This window comes from Camponotus vicinus, unplaced genomic scaffold, assembly GCF_025532165.1.
Source record: "Camponotus vicinus isolate PSW18456_S1 unplaced genomic scaffold, iyCamVici1.0 SCAF_9, whole genome shotgun sequence".
In the NCBI taxonomy this organism is placed as follows: Eukaryota; Metazoa; Arthropoda; class Insecta; order Hymenoptera; family Formicidae; genus Camponotus; species Camponotus vicinus.
In genome coordinates this window covers 17445191-17457691 of record NW_028141981.1, presented here as the reverse complement: position 1 = coordinate 17457691, position 12501 = coordinate 17445191, and the positions used below count along the sequence as shown (strand labels likewise).

General features: G+C 41.4%; 1 long non-coding RNA gene across 1 annotated transcript in view; it reads left to right on the top strand.

Annotated features, from left to right (window-relative positions):
- Positions 1–3916: 3916 nt before the first annotated feature.
- Positions 3917–12501, top strand: part of LOC145976764 (uncharacterized) — a 50649-nt gene continuing 42064 nt past the window's right edge. Inside the window, exon 1 of the long non-coding RNA XR_014440306.1 lies at positions 3917–4228. This is a non-coding gene — a long non-coding RNA (uncharacterized LOC145976764). The remainder of the gene's footprint in view (positions 4229–12501) is intronic.

Below are 12501 nucleotides of genomic sequence, written 5' to 3'. Positions count from 1 at the left end.
AAATCTAATGACATATGGGAAGATTGAAAGGAACGCGCGAGGCCTGTTTCGTTTCTCACGCTCTGATTTAAAAGATTATTGTTACATAATAGGAGGGCACAACATATATGATTACCAATTACATTTTTCTCGCCACTATTATAACCATAGGTATATAACTCGTACGAAATTATCGAGCAGAGTGAAATGATCCTAGAGAGATAGCATCGCGAATGATTACAGGAAGAGTGATTCCTATACTTTTGTAAAAACCGATAAACATATGCTCAATCCCCCTCCGTAACAGATGGCCCGCACAAATTAGCACCCCATTATCCACCACTTGACGTGATTAACCATCATATGGTTAAGCATACCGTTATGATACCAAGGATAATACGCTATTGTATGTTAATCGCTCACGAAAAAAACGCGAAAAATATTCCTCGTCTCGTCGAGTAGACTCATTCATGTCCGTGTACCTTGAAAAAGTACCGAAAAGGAATGACGGGGATATTCTACTCGGGCTTTCAGAGATTCTCTCGTTCGGTTGTGCCACAAATTAAGAGAATTAATGACCAACGCCATGCCTCGTGACGACAACGACTTCCAGCAGTACCGGCGGTAATTGCGTTAGACTTGACATTTATTTTACGACGGTCTTCCACGGCGCTTAACCCGTTCTTAACAATCATTTTCGTTGGAAGCGACAAAGAGAATTACCGCCAAAATGAACAAGCGCGTTTAAATTTCAAGGCTGTTTCGTCCACGGTTAAGAAGCGTCTACGGTTTGCACCTTCGTCTGGGAATGGGAAACACGTTGTGATCGTGCTTTTATACGCCAACTACTATGCGCAATCTTATATTCTGACAAACTTATAAATTTCATAATTTTTTATGACACGTTAAGATAATTATGCTAAAGGAACTGTATAATATTGCATGCATAAAAATTTCATAATTTTTTATGACACGTTAAGATAATTATGCTAAAGGATTATATAATATTGCACGCATAAAAATTAAAATTTTGATAATCGTCCACAATTTTATTTAAGTAAAATATTAGGATTTTTTTTCGAATGTACTTCTCTAAATATCTCCAGAATATTTTCATCAGTCTAATTATATAAAAAGAAAACAAAAACATAAACTTAATTCGCCTTCCGTGACCCTTGTAATCGACGTACTCGGCAAGTTTCTGTAAAATGATACTTACGACATAACACAGTATGATGCACGCAGTGCGTTTAAGAATATGGTCAAATAACATAGTGCGAAGTATCATTAAATTTTTTTAACGAGGTAACTTTGTCCGATAGCCAGTACGTGAACGCTCTTCATTTCATCGTGTAATTCAATCACTTCGTGGAACGTAAATAATCTGTTCGCAGATCATTATCGTCTTTTTTTGCAATTTTGAAATCGTGCGAATCGTGACAGTGACGACAACAATTTACTTTCATTCAGTTAGACGGCAATACAAAGTTAACGATATTAACAAGGATGACAATGATCGCGATCGGTGAGATACAAAAAATCTTGACGTACAAAAGCCAGCGGTCATTTAAGCGAACATCATTGCCGTTTCATTATTCTTGGAAAATCTCGTCGTTACCATAATTACGTGTCATCAATAACTCGTCGGCTATCGAAACAAAAGCAAGAGACGCGGTTAAGATAATTAAAATGTTTAAAGATTGCAGTCGGGAGAGTAATGCTTTAATAGTCCTCATCGACGTTAATCGCATTTTAAAGTACATATTCGTTGTAAAATACAAGTGTGCAGCCATCGCGATAATATTTTTCTCACCGCGATAAAAACGAAGGATCAAGAGAGTCGCAATTAAGTACGAGTGACTCAAGACACATGACTTGTATATTTTTTACGCATCTCTAGGTCAACCGTTAAATACACAAAACGCAAAGAGGCGCGCGTTCGCTCTTAAATTGCGTACATAGCTATCGAAAAAGATTATTACCGGGATCTATAAGAGGCTAGTAAGCGCTGATACGGGATATATCTTTGAGAGTAAAAGAGAGAAAACGCGAGGGAGAACCGGGTTTAGCAACGCGCCGATGCAGCTTCGGTCAAATGCAACTAGCTCGCTTAGAGATGCACTCGGAGAGTGCAGCTTGCCTCGGAGAGAACGATCGGGCACCCACTTTGAGAAGCTCTAAAACACTAGAGGAGAATGAAAATAGTCGTAAGGGATATGGATTATTGTAGAGCCTCCGCAGGTGCAGTAACTCACGTGCAAACACCTGTCGAGCGAATAAGAGAGAGAAAGAGCCTCTCTTATGTTACACAATTACCGTTATTTAGACTATATCCTGGAGATACCGATACTTGAACTTTCCGCTGGACTTTCCGCGGTTCGCTCAATTTGTAATTCGCAAATTATCAGGGACTCCCGCAGATGAGAGAAAGTTCTTGCTTCTTCTCGTACTTTCATTACAATGAGATTTAATCAACCTAACGTTATTATATTAGAACGAGAATTAAAATCGTTGTCTAATTGAATCAGTTCATCTAGACTGCCGCATGAGTCGGGCTTTCACTCGATAATAATATAGAAATTAATATGTTCTTTCTGATAACTGTCGATAATCCAATAACGAACAGCAAAAATACATCGCTTTCATCAATGTAATAAATGTTGCATCGCGAATATAAATCATTCGGTGCCAAAATTATTCGCTCAAAGCAAGAATGAATAAACATGATAAGATAACGGCGTTTGAGAAAGAAGATTTATAATTCCGAAACAGTTTCAAATTTTTTTAACTAAAGCCACATTTGCTGAGCGATTAAACTACATGATACGCATACACGCAGCACGTATATTCTCGTCTCGACTTCGTCAAATAAATATAAGTGGAACATACGGGTTAATCGCAGCCGGGCGAAATTAAGCGCCTCTCGAATAGATTCCATCGTCGAGGCAAACCAGTCTCTCACACTCGGACGCGCGTTCGCACACGTTCTACCGCGATGATTAAGTTCTTCCGATCGCGCGGGTCATGATCATGAGCAGGCTATGAATATGCGGAATCAGGCCAGGCGGATCGTCACGGTACGAGGAGAAGAGAGATTCGCATGATCCGTTCGACGTGAACTCGCAACGACGTAAAAAGTGTTCGTCGCATCGCGAGCTTGCCTCGTCAAAACCATCGCGACTCGCGAGATTTACGTTGATCATCGCGGCGCGAGTAATCGTTGATAACGAACGAACGCATTGATATATATAACTGCCTCGGGGCTGGATGCGCCGAGAAATCAAGGACGTCCACGTCTCTCGTGCTCGAACTGAAAAAAGTCGCGACTACGTACGGCGCGTTGATTTTCGCTGTCTAAACGTAACAAGAATAACGTGGAATAAACGTGGATCTCTCGACGGGAGTAGTAGGAAGAGCGAGGAAAAGAGGAAGAAGAAGAAGAGGAAGAAGCAACAGGACGGACAACGGGAAGAAAAAGACAGAGAAGAGCGAGGTAGGCAAAGGGAGCCGAGTTAAGCCAAAGCACAAAGGCGAAGGAGGTGGTCGGGGGAGGCAAGGGGCGGCAGGGAGGAAGATAAAAATGTTTGGAGAAAAAGAAGAGGAAGAGGCGAGCGTGGAAGAGAGGAAGGAGGAAGACACGAGAGGGAGCCGGAGGAAGGCGAAGAGGGAGTGGTAGACCACGGTGAGGTCGCGACCCGTAGCCCGCAGGCCCCCAGTGAAAGGCCCAACGGCGATCCGCATCCGCGGGGCCCTGAAGCGCGAGGACCTAAGCCGAGAGTGAGAGGGAGAAGGAGAGCGCGAGACCGGCGGCGGAGGGCCGGCGGGCTGGCGGGCCCTGCTCTCTCGGCGAGTGAAAAGAAGACGGAGAGGGAGCGAACGAGTAAAACCGAGACGGAGGGTCCTGCCGGCGAGGCAGCCCCGTGAGCTGTTTCTTAAGATCGCGTTCTTCTTACCGAGCCCCGCTGCCATTATGGCGCACTTAAAGTGGCAATCGTGTGGAAGGCAGTGCCGCCGCGCAATAGCCGCGAGTTGCGCAACCTTCGGTGACCCCACCCTAGGGCCCGGACCGTGGACCGTTGCCGTGTGCACGATGGAAAATCTTGGCTGCTCTCTATCGGCAAACCCACACCGGCGTCGAGCTCTCGTGATCCTGTCGCGATCGATAGCGGAAGAAATGATTTAGTCAACGTGAAATTGAGCGGTCGCGTTAAACATGCATCGCAAAGATTAAACGGCATCATCAAGCGCGGTATCATATTTTATTTCCTCAGATTGAAACTCATACATGGCAATAAAAACTTCTCAAATTAATTGATATATAAAAATTGACATAAAATTGATTATTGATATATAAAAATAATATAAAATTGATATATAAAAATTTTTATTTCACAAGATTCGTTGCTGATTGATCACCTTTCTTAGACATTACCTGTGTCTATTATTCTTATACAAAGTCAAAGTTACCTTCACAGAAGCAATATAATATCAAACTTGTTTTATATCTTGTCGACGACAGGATTTTCTGATACATGTGTGATTTCTTTCATCGAATCATCGACAATATATAAACGATATTATTGTAACAATGAATTTTGAAAGTAGAAATTTGCATTATACACATAATGCCGCCAGTGATAATCTCGTAGTAGCGCCATAGCTGGCGGCGCCGAACCAGCCGGTTATCTCTGGATAAGAACTTCCCGGTTGCTCTCAGGCGAACCAGTGGCGGCGCAAGGGCTCGGCATCTAGGGATACGGCTCTGATCGAACGATAATTGGATAGATTACGCGGAACCTCCTCCAACCCCGCGATAGCATCGCGTCCGTTTTATGTGTTATACAAGCCGCGATCCGGCAATGCCATGTATAATCAGGTACAATACGGGTTTAGAGACGAGTTTAGTATATGACACGTATATATGTATGCAACACACTTTTGATTAGCACGTATCGATACTATTGATGTATATGAAAGCGGCGCGCAGATTAATCTTCTGACTCTGTTCGAAATATTTTTATATATCTTCGTTCATCCAATGAAAAAAGACAATTTTAAATTATTTCAATTGTTTTAAATAAATATAAATTTAAATGTTTTATATTGCAATCTCCTAAAAGAGAAAGTTAGGGAGAAAGAGAAAGAATATTCTTCTCTTTTTTTAAAATAACAAAATTAAGGATTATGCAAAATATTAGGAAATTAAAAAATCTTCAAAATATTTAAAAAATTGAGAGCACGATCGGATAAAATAACTCTTGTTATCGGATGTAGTACTTTACAATGCACTCGTAGAAGCAGGAAAGTACAATGTACAGAAAATGGTAATTTTAATGCCAGCAAAGAGAAGCGAGGAGAAGTCGAAGGCATCTGACTCGAAATTCATGAAAGAAGGAATCGCGCAATCGCATAAAATTTCAAATGGCGCATCATGTATAAGATGGGCTAGCACGTTTGATATCAAACTGAATCTGCAAGACAGTCGATCTGATACATTCTGTATCAACTCTTTGCAACTATGATAAACATTTCCTATATTTTCCATATTTTGGATAGTAGTAGAAATTGAAATAAGAAAATAAGAAAAAAATTAAAAAATAAGGGAGAAGTAACTATGAGAAATTATGGATATATTATGGATATGTAAACAAATTCAATGAAATTTTTGATATGATAAAATTAGTTTTATTATAATCAAATAATTTACAAATAATATACAAGGAAATAAAGGAATTATGTATATATGCGAAAATATGTAATATGTGTCATTTAATCGTCAATAAGGATGAATTAATGCAAAATCAATTAGCATACAATCGATTAGCGCAGGTGGAATAAATGTCACAATTAGTCATGGAAGCGTGAGCGAAAATGCATTACGCCGATAATCGTGCGTAAGCGATTGAAACCTGTTCGTCGTGTCCAAGTGCATGCTTTACAAATCGACTTTTAACGCCGGCAATAATGTCAGACGACGATTATCCCGTTACCGCACGTTTAATTAATTGACACGCGGCGCGGCGACAAAAAATCCTGACAAACGCGTCGATTCGCCGCCGCTGATCGAGCGTTCGCAATAAACCCGTCAGTTTAAAAATGATCGCGATACGATCGAGCTATCGAGCTTGACGGAAACGACTAATTTGCGCTTTAATTGTATATGCCGCGGACAGGTAACGAGTGGTTTATCGCTCACCGTTCATAATACAAACGACAATGATAATTACTAAGTACACGCCAGAGTTCGATCGGTAGCCGGTGCGTATTTAATAAACGAACGATCGATCGTTGTGCAATCTTGCCGGTCGGGGAGGCTCGTGACGTAAAGAAAACGAATGTCGGATCGATCATCCGTTAGCACCAAGCCCGCCGATCGACGATATTACCAACGCCTCATCGGCGCGAGGTAGTTTCGGTGTTTTCGCGCGAAATTGCGTCTAGTAACGCGATCGGTTGCTACCGCTGACTGTCGACATTGAATCGAGATAGACGGGCAGACAGAGAAAGGGAGAAAGAGAGAGGTGAATGAGCCGAGCAGCGTCGATTTCATGCCCCGACTGTGCGCGATGGTATCGCGGTGACTGTGGGAAAACGATCCCGGCGCGAAAGAAGCCCGGCGAGCCGTGATAAAAAGCGTTAAACTCGTGATTAGACGCGGATTCGCGCATGCCCTTGCTTGCGCCGGATCCAACCTTTGTGTCGCTCTTACCTTGTCCGCACCGCGGCCATCGCGATTTCTCGTCGTAAGGCGAGACCCCCGGCTCGCTCGACCGCCGCGACGACGAGCCGAGTCCGATTTTCTGGAAATCGAGAAACGCCTACGATTTCTCTCGGTTTCACGGCACGAGCTCGATCTCCGTCATCGTTCACTGACGACGTCGGCGATCCCCGAGCTCCGAATCCGTCATACGAATCGATGAGCGCGACGATCAGTTCCCACAGTCGCGAAATTCTATCATACATTTACGCTTCTTGTTAATTACTTTTTTCAGATGTGTTACTTTAAATTCCAAGATAATTGATTAATTCACTCTAGTTAATTTATGTGTGAGAGACACACGAGCTGATGGATAATAAATCGTCCTAGGTTCGAACTATCTCTCGAATAAACTTGATAAGTGTTATAATCTCACGTGTAATTAATATTTACTGCTCATTCAATTATACATCAAGTCGTATTCTATACGTGTAATTTTATTTCTATCATTTCTCATTCTCTTCTCCGCTTTTTAATTTACTTCTGTGATAAAATCTGTTATTCAAACTACTAGTCTTTTGAAATTGGAAGAAAACGGATACATGTATACGAATAAATTTCGGTACTTTGTATCAACAAACGAGTTGAACGTGACTTGAACGGTTAATTGCGCTCCCGACTATTCACCCGAGATAAGAATCATAATTATTACTATTTAATATTTGGAATATATCATGGAATACTATCTTTATACGGGAAGCATCTAACGGATGCTTTTCGAGACGGCTCATTGATAAATACTGGAAGGTGCCGGAGGTAATGTCGCGAACGGAGAGCGTTGGTGGCGGTATCGCTTCGTGCACCTTGGATTCAGGAAATTTATTATGCCGTCTCGCGAGTAAACGAGAAAAAAAAACGGAGCTCTAGAGTTCGGAGAAGAGTTAAGCGGTAAAGGAAGAAAGTTGACAAGCGAGAGGAAGAAAGATCGAATGAATTCGTAGCGTGTATGTGTGTGTGTGTGTAGCATGACCCAACGCGTGACAAATTCATCGTGTCACGCCGCCTCACGCACTTTGAACAGTGCGGACTACCTCGTATAAAAATCGCGATGCAATCATCGTCGTCGGAGACCGTCGTCGGAGCCGCTGAAACGCGAGGCGATAAATTAAAACTAGGAGAAACGGGGCTATTAGCGTGCCATTAGTGGCTTTGACCATGCGTGACTTCTCCCGGAGGGAGCTCTGGTTTCAAAACGAACCCTCTCTACGTCCGTTACCGCCCTTTCGAATAATTTTTGCCCTGCATATTTAAAGCGCTAAAGAAGCACTACAGAATGATTATAGATACATACATCGATCTTATTACTTGAGATTTTCAGGTCTGTTATATACTATATTGTATTCAAGACATGATAATTCTATTATTTAATATTGCACATTGCAATTAACTTTGATTAAATGTATTACGTCGCGCATTGTTATTCTGCATTTTTATGTTCCCATTTTGCATTTATACGCATTCTTATGTATATATATTTATAATATTTATGAAAGAGAGAGAGATCCGAGTATATGTACGTAACTTCTTTGGTATTTCCCAAGGAGTGATATAAATTCTTCTCGCGTACAACCGGAAGATCTCATCATTGAATTCTGATCTGACGTTACGCGTCTAAAATCCACTACTGTCGACGCGATTATAATTTTGAAGCGCGCTGTTAACGTTTGGAATTTCCGCGCATTTCTCGTAGTCTAAAAATGCGGAAAATATTTTGCGACATCGTGATTTGACTGTCATTTTCACGTGATATCATCGAACTGGCGTGCGAACAATTTCTCGAAACGTTCGGCCGAAAAGTTGGAGGACGCTTTTAGGGTAGTTCGTTCCAGCTGAGTAGGGCGCCAATTCGGTGTCGATATCGTTGTTACACCGGGAACTCGTGTAGGAATCCGCGCGAGCCGCAATCCCGTGTTGACGATATGGCGAACGTCGAGAGAGGCCCTCGAGTGGCTGCCCAGGGCCGTACAGGATCGATACATCACGGGTATCCTCAGCGGGACGTCGAGATACCATCTCAGTTAGTATCTTCGAATAGACGTGTACCTTGCTCAAACGAGCCAGCCTCGTCATTATACCTATATCTACCCTATCTGTATCGGGGCTCGATATTCACGAATACGATCTGTCTGCATTTTGAACGTTCAACGTCCGTCGTGGATGGAACGAAGGTCTCGCCTCGGTAGCTTTTTACAACATTGTTAGCGCTAATGTGCATCTTCTGCCGCGAGCCGAAATATGTATCGCAGACAAAAGAATGCGTGAATGCAACTTTATGAATCGCAGTGTTTCAACGCGAACGCGTCCTGATTGCACCATCCACGACAATCTCCATTGAGGAAGTAGTGTGGGTACTTTACATCCTCTGAGACACACCACCATTGTCACTCTATTGTCCTCGAGAAAGACTCTTAGGATGTATTTCGACATACGCTGACGACATACGTCCTGTCACGATATATCACCTCGCACCTTTGACCCGCTTCACAGAAGTTTGATATGTTTCATTTTATATTATTTGCAATTTATATTATTTCCCCCTCGCCAAATTTTCCTCAAATATTTTATCGGTTTAATTATGGTTAATTGCGAAGCGTATATTTAAACATTTCATCAAATTTTTACTAGGAAAAACTCTATTCTAAATTTTTCAAAGAGTTTATGATCAGAATAATTGATCAAGGATATTTGATATAATTGTCTTTTAAATATATATTCATCAGAGAAAGCCGGCAAAAAAAACATAAACTAAAATGTCATAGGGACGATCTACTTAACTCAATTTCATCATTCCGCAAAAGTTGCAATAACCATCCAACTGGATGCCGGAACGTTTCGCGTCCCAGACAATTACGGGCATCGAGCTCGGGGTTACGCCTAGAGATCGTTCGTGTTACAAAATCGGTCAGAAAGATTAACAAAGGGTTCTGCTTCATCTGTTCTCGATCTATCGGTAATAAGAGCGAACTCCCCTTTATTTCCCATTAAATCTTTCGCAACTATATCCCTCATTGAACAATTCTAAATCATCGAATAATTGCAGAATGTATCGTAAAGCGATAATATTTTTATATTGGCAATAATAATAATAATTCAATACGTTGATCGATACGATATTTTAATAATCCTGTGAGTTATCGAAGAATACAAAAAAAGAAATATAAAATTACTTGTTGAAATATAAAACTGAAAATATCAATCTATATTTATTATCCAAGTTTCGCAATGCGATATTAATGCAATATGATTAAATAATAATCCATCCCTGTAAACATTTCTCCTTTTGTATATATGTGTTGGCTTTTATCCTCTCAATTATCTATCTATTTATCTATTATATTCTACTATCTATCGTTCTGCGTTGTCTCGATTATTCGAGGTGATCGGACGACAATACGATAATATTACGCGGCCAATTTTATTGTCTATTGCAATAATAAGGAGTTGAGTCGCTTGGCGATCAATTAGCGCGACACGACGCATAGGTAACCCGAAACTGGAGAATGAATAAAAGCGCGCGTCGACTACGTCGAGCGATCTCTCTTCTCTCCTTCTCTCACCGGGCACATAATCGGCACCAAATTCGAGATAATGCAAGACACGTGTATTAATTTCACAGGACGGATCGTAAAACTCGTGCCTTTACGATTCTAGCGCAGATACGACGCAGTGAGGCGAGGTCGGCGCCGAGCCGACCAAGCAGGTAGATGCTGGCTCGAACGTGCATCAGGTGGGACGTATGCGAAGCCGCGACGCGAAGGACCGTCGTCCCGGGCCCGGGTCATTTATTCAAAATGTATTTATGCGCGTTAAGCATTTAGCGCTTTGTTGCGCAAAATAATTGCGCCGCTCGTTCGGCAACGAGAACCAGGTAGCCGACTGCGTAAACTCGATTCAATTCAACTCTCAGCCCGACCACCAGCGGCGAGGGTAATTATTTATTCAGAGAGAGCCGACGATATAATATATAACGTTACAAAGAAATGCGATGCCTCGTTTCGCAAATTGGACACGTCGCTCCATCGTTACCGTCTCGAAACTATTACATGTATCGAGAACATACGCGAATAATTTAAACAGAATGTTTAAATGTCTGCGTGGAATACCTTTATAACCGAATATTAACTACCGTTTCGCGACAAAGCGATTGTCACGATTGTCGAGTATCAATGCGTGGGCGATTTCAGGTCTGATACAGGTGTAGGTGTATGTCCGGCCGCGCGATACAGGAGAGAGAGGATCGCACGAGGCAGATCATCAGAAGGTTGTGAGAGACCGAGGCGTGAAGGGGATAGAGCACTGAGATTTTCGACGCTCGATAATTGTTGCCGAGCCGAGACCCTCGTTATCTGTTTTAAACTCTGTGGCAGAGAAATTCGCGACGGAGGCAGACTCGCTCTGTTAATTGTCCAAAAATTCCAGGTCAACATCGTTAAGTAGTCGCTTTTAAGTGTTTCTCATGCGCCCGATCTCGTGCTCGCAGGAAACGACACGAATATTAATTAAAGTTACGCGACACGGTTTAGCAAAAGGTCTAATATATTTCAGAGAGACCGGACGACATTTTATTACATGCGATTTCGCGATAAGCGAAAGTAAAAATCGCGCAAGCGGTTATCTATCCGTCGACTAATTGACACATCGCAGCTGATTATTATTCCTCCCGGACAGATTTTGATGATTCTCTCCAAAAAACATATATGCACCGCTTATTATCGTAAATATAACTATAAAATGGTTTAAAGAATAAAGTAAAATACATTATTTTAAAATATTTAGAAAACAAATCTTGCGTAATATGCATAATACAACTGTCATATTTTTTAGAATGTATCTAAAATTAGTATTTTCAGATTTGCATGTTGTTCAGATTTGCATGTTGCAATCTATCCTTTTTTTAGATAAAAAATCTTTCTAATGTTTACAAGAATATTTTTAATTATGCGATATTTTATTGATAAATGAATAACCATATAATGCCATGTTTTTGACAACAATATTGTACAAAAATGTAATATGTGTTGTTAATATTTTGCAATTAATATTTTGAAATCCGACATTTTTTACGATCCTAAATTCATCAGTTGCTTTTGGTAGTAATATTTGAGCACCACCGACAGCATTGAGAGCCGACACAGGAATTGACCGTTCTCAAAGAGAATTCGACATCGCTTTCGATTATTTATGTCTATCGCGATCTTTGATCCGCAGGGAGAACGCGGCCGACGATCATTTCATTGCAAACGAATGCCTTCGTGGCATACGTTTTCCGAAGCTTCTCCCTCTTTCTTTCACTTCTTCTCACACGCCATTTCTTACGACGTCAATTATTTGTCGAGCGATGGAACGTTTACAGGGCATTGACGAGAGGATTCCGTTACTTTGCAGGGCGATCTTCGATTCGGCATCCATTTGCCCCCGAATCGCGTGGCGTCGAACAAACCGCTCTTCGCATCGTTGTTGCTTCCTGGCAACAGGTTCGATTCTCTCTCTCTTTCTTTCTTTTCTCTCACCAAACTCTTTCGAGCTTCTAATAAATTCTTTTTTACACAAAGAAACAAATTGAATATAAACGTTGGATAGATAATTGGCGGCAGATACGCGCGACGTGATGAGGCGTGCTCGCATTTTTCATACAACCGACTATGTTAACGATCGATTCTTTAAATTGTCCATTGTTAATTCGGTCATCGTTTATTTCTCCCCCCTCTCCTTCCAATTACAAGCTACTTTTTCATGAAACGTAAAAGACAGGAGTAATAAATGAT